The 15,751-nt window shown below is 41.0% G+C and overlaps 1 protein-coding gene across 1 annotated transcript in view; it reads right to left on the bottom strand.

The window, feature by feature from the left end:
- Positions 1-15,751, bottom strand: part of MAN1A1 (mannosidase alpha class 1A member 1) — a 154,339-nt gene that overhangs the window by 113,911 nt on the left and 24,677 nt on the right. The window lies entirely within an intron of this gene.

Genomic DNA, 15,751 nt, shown 5'->3' with positions numbered 1-15,751 from the left:
CAGAATAACAGTGGCATTGTGTTTCTGGGGGGCAGTGGGTTGGATGGTTACCAGAAGAATTCCATGTCTGTCCCATCTACCTCTACCGTTATCTGCATGTTTATGGGGAAGACACACTCAAATTTATTGTGTTATAAACCAATTCAAATAAGATTTTATTTCCCTTAAGCATACACCTCAAACTGAGGGAAGTAAGTATTTTTAAAGAAGTTTTTTCTCCTAGAGCAGGAATTTTCAAGGTCAAAATTATGCTCACAGTAGTTTTCAGATTCTGGCAGAGACGTTCTTGCATAAAATTTCTTCAAAATCAGTATGGCTAATAACAGAAGAAGGAAGGTAAAGTGGGCAGGCAGAACACCTAGGGAAGATTTTGAGGTTATTATGATATGATCTTCTATGACTATAAATACTACTGTATGTATCTGCAGCTACTTTCACATGTCATTATGCACAAATAGCTGAGAACTTTTATAACTAAACTATCACTAAAAAATGTGTTTTGCATAATGAGGTGCACCACAAATAAATACCGCTTTGGGAAACTGCCTCAGGGAACCCAGCACAGCAGTTTTGCGTTAAGAGCAGAGGACATCCACGTCAGAAGCTGGGGCAGCGGGTTAACTCAAGGACACTTCACACACTCTACCACCACGATCAGCCAGACCTAGCCAAAACGGTCCTTTCTGGGGGTGGTCCAGGTGCACAGCCAGAAGCCTGCCTGTCCCTCCTCAAACATGCAGTGAGGACAACGCACAGAGCTCTGCAGGCCTGGTGAAGAACCACGGCCACTCCAGCAGGTCCAACACCTCCCTTTACCAACCACCACCTTTAGTGCCTGCTCAGGAAGAGCACTTCTTTAAGGGCCACCACAAGCAGCCTGGCTTCACGTAACAGAAGGAAAGATTTTTGCCTCCTTGTTGTCCCTCCTCCCCTCTTCCACAAGGCAGAACAGCGCTGGGAATGCCAGAGGTCATCTTCTAGCAAGAAGTGACAATTACAGACCTTTTCAAAGATACTGCTTCAGGTTGTCAGCTGACAACACTGCTCTGCCCTTGCTTTCAGACCTCTTCTTGAGGCCATGCGTGTCAAGGGTAATTCTGTTAAATAACAGTTATAATCCCAAATTTAAAAGCAACAGCCTTGGGACACGCTGATAATAGTAATCCTGCACTTTCTTTCCTTTTCTCAAATCACATAGGAAAGTTATGTCAATTAAAAATTTACATTAGGCCAGACAATAATAAATGACAACAGATTTTCAAGAGTACTGCTACACTTGTGAGAATAAACGTTTCTTTGCTATTTATGGAAGCACAAATGCACATCTATCCTGCAGTAAAATTCAGGGATGTTAATTTCCTCTAGAGCCCTTACAGGCCCAGCTTTACAAATGCAAAAATTGGCATCTGCATTTAATACGTGAGCTATTTCAGCCAGAAGGTTAGCCTGGTGTCAAATCTCAGCTGAAAGGCAGGGAGTAAGAGGCTCTGTGGAAATGGTCTCAGGCCATGGATGGCACCAATACGCCAGATGACAGGAGTGGTGTCCCTTGCTTGACTTCACTGCAAAATGGCTTTGGAGCTCTCCAAGGACGGGGCGTTTTGTCCCAACACAGAAGTGTAATAGGCAGACAAGTGGTAGATTTTATGTCTATGGGGCATTCCCAATCCCTGGCTACAGTGATCAAGATAATATGAAATCAGTCGTTTGGCCACAGCATATTTTATAATTCACCAATTGAAGTTTTCCAGTAATTTTGCATATTATATAAAAAAAGATTTATTCTGCCCTGCCGTCATGCGCCAGAGCTGCAAGTTCAGCTTTAGATATTAACCTACAAACTCTCAAAGATTTCAGCAGGCTAAATCCTGCCTTGCACTGAGCCTGACATTGTCAAAGCTTATTTTCTCATAAAATCACATCAGAATCTTTTAATTTGTTTAATCTTAATCTGGGAACGCCACACAGTAGGGCTATTTTTATTATTTTTTTTAAAAACTAAACTTGTAATTAAGTGGTCTGAATCAAAGTGCCTGAAGATGCAGTATTATAACAAAATTAAAATTGCTCTAGCCAGTACTGCCTTAGTCTTTCCCTTTCCCTCTCCTTTTTCTCCTAGCACATCTCTGCTCCTTCTCCTGCATAAGTGGTGCAGTGTTCATCTATCCTCACACCAAGTCAGTTGAGGAAACAAACTTTTGCAAGTGAAATTTTTGTTTTGAGAAAACAATCATTTTTGTCCTATCTCATTCCCCAAGTCCGACTCCCATGAGTATCAGAGTTACCAAGCGGGAAAGGCAGGAACACCTCCAGACCCAGTTCAGTTCAACCAAGACAGTCACAAAGTGACACTACAAGATGTCCCATATATACTCAGTTGCCTTTAGTTTTTCCAACTGATTGATGTTTTGATCATATTGCACTGTAAATGCACGTGTGAGTTCTTAACCACTCTGATTACCCTATTATTAGTCAACCCCTCGATAGTATGACAGGAAGCTGACTCACGCAGTGGACACTACCTTCTAATAATATTTATTATTGCATGTTAACCAAGAACAACTTTTTTTTTCTTTTTTCCAAAATGTCCTCCCATTTTGCTGAGTCTAACCACTCAGGTACATTTGTCTAATTGCTTCTTAGGAAAAAATTGCTTCTGGAGAAACTGGCTGCTCATGGCCTGGACAGGTGTACTCTTCGCTGGGTAAAAAACTGGCTGGATGGCCATGCCCAGAGAGTGGTGGTAAATGGAGTTAAGTCCAGTTGGTGTCCGGTCACAAGTGGTGTCCCCCAGGGCTCGGTGCTGGGGCTGGTTCTCTTTAATATCTTTATCAATGATCTGGATGAAGGGATCGAATGCACCCTCAGTAAGTTTGCAGATGACACTAAACTGGGCGGGCGTGTTGATCTGCTTGAGGGTAGGTTGGCTCTGCAGAGGGATCTGGACAGGCTGGACCGATGGGCTGAGACCAATGGTATGAGGTTCAACAAGGCCAAGTGCCGGGTCCTGCACTTGGGTCACAACAACCCCATGCAGCGCTACAGGATTGGGGCAGAGTGGCTCGAAAGCAGCCCGGCAGAAAAGGACCTGGGGGTGTTGGTTGGCAGCCAGCTGAATATGAGCCAGCAGTGTGCCCAGGTGGCCAAGAAGGCCAACAGCATCCTAGCCTGTATCAGGAATAGTGTGGTGAGCCGGACTAGGGAAGTGATCATCCCCCTGTACTCGGCACTGGTGAGGCCCCACCTCGAGTACTGTGTTCAGTTTTGGGCCCCTCGCTACAAGAGGGACATTGAGGTGTTGGAGCGTGTCCAGAGAAGAGCTACAAAGCTGGTGAGGGGTCTGGAGGACAAACCTTATGAAGAACGACTGAGGGAGCTGGGGTTGTTTAGCCTGGAGAAGAGGAGGCTGAGGGGAGACCTTATCACCCTCTACAGCTACCTGAAAGGAGGTTGTAGAGAGATGGGGGCTGACCTCTTCTCCCTGCTGACAAGTGATAGGACGAGGGGAAACGGGTTCAAGTTACGTCAGGGAAGGTTTAGATTGGATATTAGGAAACATTTTTTCACTGAAAGGGTTATTAAACATTGGAATAGGCTGCTCAGGGAGGTGGTGGATTCACCATCCCTGAAGGTGTTTAAAAAGAGGGTAGATGGGGCACTTAGGGACATGGTTTAGAAGTGGCTTTTGTCAGGGTAGGTTAACGGTTGGACTCGATGATCTTAAAGGTCCCTTCCAACCTCAGCAATTCTATGATTCTGTGAAATTATAATGCATGAATCCGAAAAGCCAAGCAGACAGACAAAACCAGTAACTTGGAAAAGACCCCAAACTTAAAGAAGTATTTCCACAGAGAAAAACACCAAAATCTAATCAAAGTATTAATTTAGAACTCTTCCAGAAAGTCTAGATCTAGATAAAAACCTCTAAGCTTAGTAAGTTTCCTACTAAGAAAATGCGCCTTTAGAACATCCTTGCTTTAGATAATTGGAGGTTTATGGACATAACATTGAAAGCAAAATGCAACTCCAAAAGCAGTCAGTGAGCCCTCTAGTGTTTCAAGAGGACAGGAGTTATGCCAACTAGATACAAATATGATAGGCTATTTAGCAAAAAGTTACTAGGACTCAGTGTTACTGTACTTACTGGGCAAATAGTCCACCCATGTAGTAGCCTAAAACAACTATCTTAATCAACACTGCCTGCTGGACATGTGAGTTTGGGCTTCTTCCTTAGCAAGAAGTCTCAATTTCTAGAATTCAATACTCTACATGTTTTTTCCCCCGGTGAAAATCAAAAAATTGTATTAAGTTTCCCACTAAATGAATTTCCTATTTGTTAATAGCTTTGTTTGCTACAGAAGAAAGAAAAAGTTCTAAAATATTGAGTAGCCATTTAAATAAACCCATCCTGCTGATAATTATTCTTTACTTAGGCCAAATTCCTAGCACTGGTAGTTCAGGAATGAATTTTAACAGCCTTTTGTAGAAAACCATTTATCTTTGCAGTCTTCACCTTTCTGTTTGCAGGAGACATGCTCAAATCAGTATCCAGATTTTTTTTAATTCATAGAATAGTTTAGGTTGGAAGGGACCTTTAAGATCATCAAATGCAACTGTTAACCTAATATTGCCAAGTCCTCCACTAAACCATGTCCCTCAGCACCACATCTACATGTCTTTTAAATCCTCCAGGGATGGTGACTCAACCATTTCCCTGGGCAGCCTGTTCCAATGCTTGACAACTCTTTCGGTGAAGACGTTTTTCCTAATATCCCATCTAAACCTCCCCTGGCGCAACTTGAGGCCATTTCCTCTTGTCCTATTGCTTATTACTTGAAAGAAGAGACTGATCGCCACCTCTCCACAACTTCCTTTCAGGTTAATTATAAGAGTGATAAAGTCTCCCCTCAGCCACCTTTTATTCAGCTTAAACCACAGCTCCCTCAGCATCTCCTCATCAGACTTGTGCTCCAGACCCCTCACCAGCTCGTTGCCCTTCTCTGGACACCGTCCAGAATCTCAGTGTCCTCCTTGTAGTGAGGGGCCCAAAACTGAACACAGTACTCAAGTTGGGACCTCACCAGTGCCAAGTACAGAGGTACTATCACTTCCCTACTCCTGCTGGATGCACTATTTCTAATACAAGCCAGGATGCTATTTGTGTTCTTGACCATCTGGACACACTGCTGGCTCATATCCAGCCAGCTATTGACCAACACCCCCAGGTCCTTTTCCACCAGGCAGCTTTCCAGCCACTCTTCCCCAGGCCCCACTGTACGGGGTTGTTGTGACCCAAGTGCAGTACCTGGCACTTTGCCTTGTTGAACCTCATAGCATTGCTCTCAGCCCATCAATCCAGCCTGTCCAGATCCCCCTGCAGAGCCTTCCTACCCTCAAGCGGGTCGACACTCCCACCTAACTTGGTGTCATCTGCAAACTTACTGAAGGTGCACTCAACCCCCTTGTCCAGATCATTGATAAAGATTTTAAAGAGAATCGGCCCCAATACCGAGCCCTCGGGAACACCACTTGTGACCAGCCACCAACTGGATTTAATTCCATTCACCACAACTCTTTGGGGCCAGCCTTCCAGACAGTTTTTTACCTAGCAAAGAGTACACCCATCCAAGCCATGAGCAGACAGCTTCTCCAGGAGAATGCTGTGGGAAACAGTGTCAAAGGCTTTACTAAAGTCTAGGTAGACAACATCCACAGCCTTTCCCTTGTCCACTAAGTGGGTCACCTTGTCATAGAAGGAGATAAGGTTATAACTGAATAAAGTTCACAGTTACTGAGAACATCTGTATTTCAACATAACATTAAGGATCCTGTTAAAAAAAGAAGTTCCTAATGATGAAGAGTCTAACAGCTTTTGACCAGATGACTCCAGATACTCTCTAACTTCTCTACAGTGTAACTAATGAAATTATTTCACCCGAGTGCTTTCAAATAATTCCTTATTAGTCCTCCAGGATGTCAATAGGCAGAGTTACATTTGCATAGACGTATTGCTCAGTCCTTCTGGTTTTACCAAGATATGTTCATTGAAGCTCAAACTCTAGAAGAGCCTGACAGCTTACTGAGAAGCCTCGTGTCTACATTAGCAAAGTCCATTTCCAATGGAGCTCTACCTCAGGTCACTCACAATCAGAAGCAGCAGCTGAAGGCTTGGCTAGCTAGCACTGTTTCACTAGTAAGCTGGCTGCTTTTACATCTTCAGAAAAAAAATGGGCCACTGTTTTTTACTTAGGAAGTCAGAAAATGCCAAAATACTACCCCACTTCTGTTGAAGAATAACGAAGTGTGCTATTGTAATTGATATCAGCAAAGTCACTTAGAAAAAAAAAAAAGGTGAAGGTCTGACATTATGCGCAAAAGGACCTGTGCATTTCTTTTTTGAACTCTAAAAGAAGCATTTTGAAATATAATTTTAAAATGCTTCACAACCCACTGTACATTACAAAAAAAAATAAATATCAAATTTGTTCTCCAGAAGCAGAAGCAAAAACCTTTTCTACAGCTATAATGCTGGCCAACCTAAAGATGATGATAATGCACTTCCATTTGTTGGTATTTTAGTTACTGCCATCTTCCAGAGCACTCTAATATAATGTCTACAGAGGACACATAAACCACTTGAAATGTGGGATACACAGTTCTATTCGAACAGGAGTACCCAAGAGTTCAGGCACAAAACAAGAGCAATGCTGAATCAGCACAGTAATAGTGGTATTTAGATGCAAACTACTGCAGTACCAGGTGGAGTGAAAATAATAAGAAACTTAATAAGGTTTATTTTTAGCAGTTACATACAAACTGGGGAGATTTTAACGAGGATGTCAGGAAAAGAATTTCAGCACTTTCTAGAACTGGGATATTAAAGGAAAAGAATTTCATTGCATGAAATCCTAACCTTCAACAGAGCCATTTAAACCATGCCAAGACAAGGGACGAAGGCAGAAGACTGGATGCCCAAGAAACGAAGAGACAATTTAAAAACAAACAAACAAACAACAAAACCCCAAAAAAACCCAAAAAACCAAAACAAAACTTTGAAGAAAATGTAACAGTTTGCTTGTCTAATCTCTACTAAACTCTGATTGTTCAATTAAATATTCTCTCAGATTACACTGAACTTTTTACACATTTAAGCGATTCTCACCTTTTAAGCTTCTTCTTACCAGAACTACATGTTCACTCAGTCTGGTCTCCCTGAACCTCCTCTCCTTCCTGTTACTAAAACTTCATTCTTTCACAGTATCAGCAAGGGAAATGAAGGAAGTCCCTAGAATTAGTAAGAAAACTCTATACGCGTTCCACTTAAACTTTCCTCCTGTACAAATCAACTTGCTTGGTTGATGACTCTGCTGGGTCTGGCTGGGATGGAATTACCATCCTTCAGAGCAGCCCATATGGTGTTTGGAATTTGTGGCTGAAAAAGTTGATAACACAGCAACGTTTTGGCTATTGCTGAGCAGTGCTTGTACGACATCAAGGCTTTCTCCTTTTCTAACTCTTGCCCCTTCCCTGATTCCCCCAACAAGCAGGATGGGGGGGACACAGCTGGGACAGCTAACCCCAGTTGGCCAAAGGGATATTCCCTACCTTATAACATCATGTCCAGCAACAAAAATTGGGGCAGAGGAAGAAGGAGGTGTTTTCCAAGGTGGCAGACTGGGCATCAGTCTGCTTGTGGGAGGTGGTGAGTGATTGATTGCCTTTGCATCGCTTCTCCCTGCCCCCTCCTGCCTTCACCTAATAAACTGTCTTTATCTTGACCCACCAGTTTTCTCCCTTTCCTTCTTCCTGTTCTATCCTGCAGCCCACCTGGTGGGCCAACAGCTGTGTGGGTGCCTGGCTGCTGGTCCAGGTGAACCCACCACAATGTCTCATAGTATCTCCAGCGTGGGAAGTCTGTGACCAAAACACAACCACCAGCTGATTTCTTCACTCTGAGGACAATTTGCATTAAGCATTAGCAAAAAGTCAAGCTTTAGAAAGCCCTACTTTCTCACTTTCCATTCCCATTATTGTTAACTAACGGAACATAAATGAGACTCGGTGAATCAGAATCAGAGAAGGTTTGAGGTTGGAAGGGACCCTGGAGGTCATCTTGCCCAACACCCATCAAAAGATCTATTGTCAACTGCTTTCGCAGTCCCCAAATACCAGCCAAACCTAGTACAGCTGAAAATTTTCACAGTCATTCTAGAAATCTGTTATTAATAAATGTAATGTTACCTTCGAAGGTACTGTCACCAATCAGGATTTCTCTATGAAAAACTGTATGATCTCCTTCAGCCGATTCACTATAAATTTTCATAAAATCATGCTGCATAAATAACAGCTCTGTTTCATATGCTCTTACAAAATCTACTGATTATCAGTAATTATTTTTGACAATACACTGTCCTTTTTATTTATTAGAAGTGTGACATTTTTCTTTCATCATCTTCATAACGGTATTTAGTGTAACATTGCACGTCTAAAGAAATATAAGTAATTAACTGAGTTTATTGATCCGGTCTTGAATGATTTGCATCTTAGAAACATGAAGTAATAGGTGCATCTTTCTCTATATCTCAATAAATAACACTTTTTCTAGGATTAGGAAACACAAATACATTGTGAAATCATCTGACAATTTTCCTTGTTTCAGAGCGTGATCCTTGTTACTTTTTCATAATTCACTATTATTGCTTTGGTAGTACTTCAAACTCTTTATTTCAATCCTTTCTTGCAGTTCGGCATGTAATCTTAACACACCCCAATTTCTTTTGCATCTGGAAGTGTTTCAATCACTAATAACTGCCTTGGATTGCCTTAAAAACATTAAATTGGATTTTTAAAATAATTTATATTGGTATTTGTAGCTTTTTACCCCATTCAGACTTGCTCTATAGCAGAAATTCTAGGTAAAGAGGCAGGGTGTTCTACTGCAGTTAGTTCTTCTCATGACCTTATCTAAGCAGACATGCACATACGACTAAGAGTGATACATGTCTAGTTTTGGTTTTTTCAGTTACACCAACGCTGTCCACTGTTATGCTAGACTGCTGGCAACATCCGTTTTAAGCAACTTTTCATAAAACAAAAACTCAAAGTTAACTTCTTGACTGAAGACCACGATTCACTAGAAAACTAGATAAAACTGGTTTGTATTCAGATGAGGTTTTCTGTAGGTAGAATGGTGTCTAGAGTTTGATTTCAAATTAAACATTAGCACTTATAGTCAACAGAATTTTATTCTAAGCTCTTCATTTTTAGTTACTATTTCTTATTCTGGAAACAAAGCAATAAAAAAAAAAAATAAGTCTCAAATATCCAAAGAAGGTTCATCTCATTGGATACTGTTTACGTTTTTTCCTTGAATCTGACAAAAGAAGATACAAATGACAACATATTCCCTTTCCCTACTAGCAACGGAAATTTGTTTTTCTCCTTCAAGACACATAAAATAAATCCTGTCACTATGAACCTTCACGTATATGTATAACCACTTCTTATCTGTCAGCAGGAAGATTATTGCAAATCAAGAGCTTGACAGATTTCTGGTGTTTATAACCTCGTTTCCTAATGGCATCATCCCGAGTTAAAAGCAAGCCACACACTGTCAATGTTTGTTTAACAGTCACTGCCAATGTGTCACCGTTTCTAATTTAGCAGGTGGGTGACAAGCATGGTCCGAAGCCCACGCAGGCAGGAGGAGTTCCTGCAAGTGCTTCCTGACGGGATTTCCACTTAGCCAAGTAAAACCCCAAAGGAGACTTTTGCATTAGTTAACAGGCCAGTAACAAGGATTCCCAGTTGTTATTTTCCACTAAAGAGCAGCTAGAGATTTTGGGAACGTTTAGGCACTTGCCATATAGCTCACGCTTTTATTTTGCATTGCGATAGGAACAAAGAACTCTTGGCAACTCGGAAGTTTGTCCGAGAGTGCTACCCACAGCATGGGGTATTGCCACGCACCGAGTGGGGGAAATACCTACAACTCTTAAAATGACAATAGAGCTAAGGTAGCCAAACCGATCTACAAGCTTCTCCATTAACATCAACCATGCACATCGTATCAAGAAATATTTTATATGGTTCTGTATTTAATGCTCTGTATGAAAGGGATGTGCGAGCAAACTCCTGCTGCTCCTCAGCATTTCAGGATCCTAAAACAAATTAAATCCAAAACCAAATTAAAAATAATAAAAAAATCTAATATCTGCATATAAAAAAGGAAATAAGAGGGAAAATAAAAACATTAAGGACTATTCTAAGGATTAATTCATCATTTGTATTGCAAAGCAGTTCAAAATCCTCAAACGGAAAGCTTGACAGAAATGCAAAGTATGATTCCCACATGTGTTACGTTAAGTTACAGATAAGCTTCTATTCTTATATTTTCTACTCCTCACAGTAGCTTGTAAGCCTCTTTACTAGTGTATTAAACTATCCAACTAATATTCATCATATGCTGTTCTGGGCATCATTTGTTAACCAGAGACAGATGTTGCACAGTGTTTCACTCTGTTACACATTTTAAAAGGAATAAATTATTCTATTAATTCTGTAACAAGAATTCTAATTAAAAGGTGACTAAAGAGAACAGGAACTTTGCAGGTAAGGTATTTTATGCACTTATTCAATTACTGCAAGTTTTATTTAATGCACAAGCACACAGGAAAAACACGACTATTTCATGTAAGAAATAAGAACGGCAGCCCTGACGCTTTGATATGTCTGCAACAAAAAAAAAAAAAAGGGGTTCATTTGAAAATGATTATACGACATACCAAACTACTCAATGATAACAAGCTATGCTTTACTCATTTGTCAGGCATCCCTCTCTTTTCTGAACAGTAAAGTACTTCTAAAATTATGAGTATACTGAAAAAAATGGAGATACCAGAATGCTTTACAGTTAGTTTCTGAGAGCTGGGCCATAGTGCTTTAAGTATTGCATGGTTGGTTTTAGTAGAAGTCACAGGGTGGTGAGGCTTGAACGAAGACCTGAGTTCACCTCCATACTCTAAACACTAATATCATTCAGTACAAACTGGTATCTACAGCCTGCTTCTTACCTGGCCAGCCCAACATCATGGGTATAAGAAAAACAAACTATTTGGTGCAGCACAGAAGCACCCTAGCTGAGACCCTTTCCCTGAATAAACAAAAACTCGGAAGGCAAGAACAACATACAACACTTCCCACAGAGAGCACTGTCCTTGCACCTTCTGAAGCTGAAGGTCTGGCCAGTTTCAGCCAAACAAAATTATCGATTTCAGGAAAAGAAAAAAAGAAAGTGTGGTTCAAAAATCTTGCCCATACAGTTACCCAAATCTAATGTAAGAGCATTCATCCTACCTTGAATCATCCAAAGTAGATCAGTTTTAGATTCATTTGCTCAACTTCAGCTGTCTTTCGCCCAATGTATAGAAAGCAAAATAGATATGCAAGAAATCACTAATCCCTTTGAAAATGGAGGGGTTCGGAAAATATATTTGTTTGTTTCTCCCCTCAGGTAAGCTAGGATTTGAGTACGTTCTGTAGGCATTTTAAGAGTTTTTCCTTAAAACATGTGCCTTGAAAACATCAATTAAGAATCTGTTGAACTGTTTTGGCCTCCAGCTCTCAGTTACTAGTGGGGGAACCAATGACACCTTCTCAGTAATTACAAGAGTGGAAAAAGAAATGAAAATATGGTATCGAAGTGCAACATTACAAAATTGAGCATAGCCAACATTAATGTTGAAGATGCTCTATTTTCAGCCTGTTTCAGTTGCCATTTATGTGTGTATACATACACAAGATGGAAATCTGAAATGAACCGTCCAAGTCATCCAGTTACGAACAAAAGAGCAGTCTAAAGAATAAGCCATACAGCCCCTATCTTACAACTTAGCAACTGTTACCAAGATCTGCATTTCAGAAAAAAAATTGAAGCCTACAGCTTGTCACTCAAGACCACTGTATTTCTCCAAACACTGAACAAAAGAGTCAGATGCACTCGTTAACAGATAGACTGAAAAATTATTTCCTTATTACTAGCGTAAGATGTAGATGATGTTTCTTCAGACAACCTATGATTTCAGCAGTTTGGATTTTATTTTTTTTTTTTTTTTTAATATCTACGATGGACAAATCAGTGACGCTCCAATGTTTTTTTTGTAAGGAGAGTCACTGATGACTAATTTTTAAAGAATCAAATCACACAGGTGTTTTGCACTAGTGAAATATCCATTAAAAGAAAAACATATCCATCATAAGGTAATGTGCAAGAACTCAAGTCGCTGTTCTTTACTGACGATAACCAGAAAGAAAGCTGAAGTATTTTCACTTAAAACAGAAAAGCATTGCAGAGTTGTACAAAAAGCTAAAGTATTTCTTTGATCTTGTGCAGAATTAGTAGCAGCCTCTGAAGTTCATGCATAATTTGACTAATGTCATAAAAGGGAAAGAAAAAAGAAAGCAATTTGTGGAAATACTACTCTTATGAATAATAGTGGTATACATAGACTCATCCCACTCAGTGTCATTTTTTTTTTCCTGGTCTACTTATGACTTGCTATAATTTCCAAGAACTCCCAAGCTGAACGGTGTGAACAGTGAGGCTCCCGCAACTGCATGATACAATCATGCTTTTGTTCTCTGTTTTTCTCTTACTGTTCTTTAAACAGTTATTTGATAAGGTTTGCTTCTAATTAGATTATAAATTATTCATGGCATAGACTGCATCTCCGACTTGTTCGTTAGGTACCTGGCACTACATAGCCATGCTGCCACTGAAGTTCCCAATCTCAGCAGAGGTAATGCAAATAAAAAATAAGCACAGTGCTGTGCAGCACAACACATCCAGATGAAGCGATGAACATCAAGGTGATTCAAGTTGCTGTTTCAGAGCATGATTAAAATCCACAAAAAGCAAGTAAGGGGGATTCAAAGAACCTGTTTATTTTTCTTTTGCACATGTTGAACTCACAATCTCCCCTCCCATGCATGTAAGTTTTATTCTGCCGCTAAAGTCAGTAGCAAACTTCTGTCCACACCTGACCTATCCAGGGTATCTTTCAAAACAAAAACTAAACAGGAACAGCCAAAAAAACCAACAACCACTGACCAGAAGTTTTTCCCCCTTGCAGAATGAGTCTACATTCATCCCACAATCCTGCTTCCTTACCAGGGCACATGCCAGAAACTGGGTGGGACAAGAGACTATCCTTACTGGTAAGAAGTTTTAGTTGTGATAGGAATGCCAGACTGGCACTGAAAAGCAACACTTCAGATGTATTTTCTAAATGCAATTTTTCTTTAGTTTTATTTTTTTTTTATCTAATTGCTTTCATTTGAAGCAAATATTTTTAAACATTTTTTCATAGTATTTTTTTTTTCTTTAGGGAAAAAATTAAACAGCGAGCCATGCATTATTGGTAGATTTGGGACTATCGCCAGCCTAGTTCACTAGCTAATAACAAAGTAAAAACAAACCAGTTATAAAAACCATTAGATATCAGTTAAGCAGAACCTTACTAAGCTTGATGTTGTCATTCAATTCACAAAGTGCAGGGCACTTCAAGCTTTCCAAAGTACTGGGTACTGGCAATAAATACTTTCCCCATCCTCAGGCCATCAGCTTTTGAAAAGAGGCCAGACAAGACGAAACCATAACAAATTGTTATCTATGCACCACTAATTGTCAGCTCTAAATATTTTTCTCCTCTTCCCGTGCCCCACATGAGTTCTTCCTTTCCACTCCCCTCTCCTCTCTCCTGCATCCAGTTAAAGAGGCTGAAGTACTCCACTGCCAAAGCTCATTATTGTGGCCATGGTGAAACGGCACTTTCAGAAGTCAGAGAGCCTGTTCACTGAAAAGTATTTACATAGATTAATCTGATACGCAGTCACTGCACAGATCAAGGGCTAAGTCTGCATCATTACCGCTACCCTCAGAGAAGTATCTTCAGACTAATAGCCTGAAATTAGAGCAAAAGGATTGGACTGTTTCCCAACAGCTGAAAACCAGTTACACAGAGGTCAAAAGCAGATGATACTAGTTTCTGACTTTTTTTTTTTTCCCCTTTCCCTCCTTTTAATATCTTTATTAGTGACCTGCAGGCTGTGATGCAAGTTTGCAGGTGACACCAAGTTGGGGTGAGGGAGGGAAATCCCATCTGGGAATCAGGGCTGCCATTCACAGAGGCCAAGACAGGCTGGAGGAACTGGCCATCAGGAACTTCATGAAATCCAGCAGGGACAAATGCAAAGTCCATAACCCCTGTCAACGATACAGGCTGGGAAGAAGCTCTGCAGGGAAGGTGTGGGACTCTTGGTGCACAGAGAGTTGCACATGTGCCAGCAGGACCACAGCCCATCCATCAACTGACAGGATTATCCATCCCCCTGTTCTCAGCGCTTAGGAGACCACATCTAGATACTGCGTCTAGGTCTGGCACTCCCAGTACAGGGAAAGATACCAATAAACTGGACAGCTTGCGGGGGGTGGGGGGGGACCTGGCAGCAACGCCCATACCTGTGGAGAGGTGGTCGAGATGAGGGAGCCAGAGAGGCAAGGGGCATCAGCTGGACCAAGCAGGAGAGGTTGAGATGGGACCCGAGGAAAAGGCTTTTCCCTGGGGCCAGCAGGGCCGAGGCACAGGCTGCCCAGAGATGCTGGGGGGGTGGGTTCCAGCCCGCAGGGGACACAGCCCTGAGCAGCCCCAGCTGACCCCAGCGCGGAGCCTGCTGCGGCAGGGACCGACCAGGGACCTCCAGATCCCATTAAACTTAGTATGGATTGCACATATTTACCTAAATTTCACAGAGCAAGTAAATCGACCTGCTTCTCCCCATCGACAACAAGGACACAACTCAAATTCCAGCCCAAGGTTGTGGCTGGTTAAAATATTTCAGATGAGAATTATGAGTCACTAAAGGTTTTTCCCAGCCTTCAGAAATATTTCAAGGTATTTTCTGTATTGAATAAACTACTTCAGCTATGCAAAACACTGCCAGCTCATTTCTGACAGGAAGTTAAGAGCTATCTACTTAGCTATTGCCTTAGTATTGAAAGATTCAAGAAGAACAATTAAGATAATCAGACCTGGCGAAACATGATGAAGATCCAGTGTCATGCACAAATTCACGATTTCTGCTCATTTCACATTTACATCTACTTATCTTGGTCAGGGCTAATCAAACAGCTTACCCAGGGCTGCATTTGATTTCAGAAGAAAATTATTTTAAGAAAGATTTATTCCTGCAGCCCTCAAACTATCTCCAGGGAACATGGGCTGCATTGTAGCAAATTTTCTGAGGTGAAAAATCTGTTGTAAATTAGTCATCACGTCTCTCTGTACGAACAGTGAGAGAACCACCACTACAGAAAACGCTATCAGTTATTTTCCTTTAGCAGTTTTATCACAGCATTTGAAATTGATATTGTAAACTTCAGCATTACCATTGTTTGTGGGGCATTTGTTTTTCCTCTTAAAACAGTTACGTGATTACCTGGCCTGTGGATCATGACAGAACCCGTTCTGGTGAAGTGCCCAAAATACATGACGCTCAGACTTTACGCCTTTTGCTTAATTCCACTACAGAAGAGTGACCAGATTAAGTTAGCTTTCCAGTTCACATAAACACATTTGCAAAAAAGTAGTAAGACACTTGCCCTCATATCCAACAAATGAAACGTACCTACTGGTATCTATAATTTCCTTCCTTCAAGCTGGAGTTAAGGGAGACAGCTTGGAAATGACACCTT

The sequence above is a fragment of the Rissa tridactyla genome, chromosome 3 (genome assembly GCF_028500815.1).
Source record: "Rissa tridactyla isolate bRisTri1 chromosome 3, bRisTri1.patW.cur.20221130, whole genome shotgun sequence".
Classification (NCBI taxonomy): Eukaryota; Metazoa; Chordata; class Aves; order Charadriiformes; family Laridae; genus Rissa; species Rissa tridactyla.
This window is presented reverse-complemented; position numbering and strand designations above follow the sequence as displayed.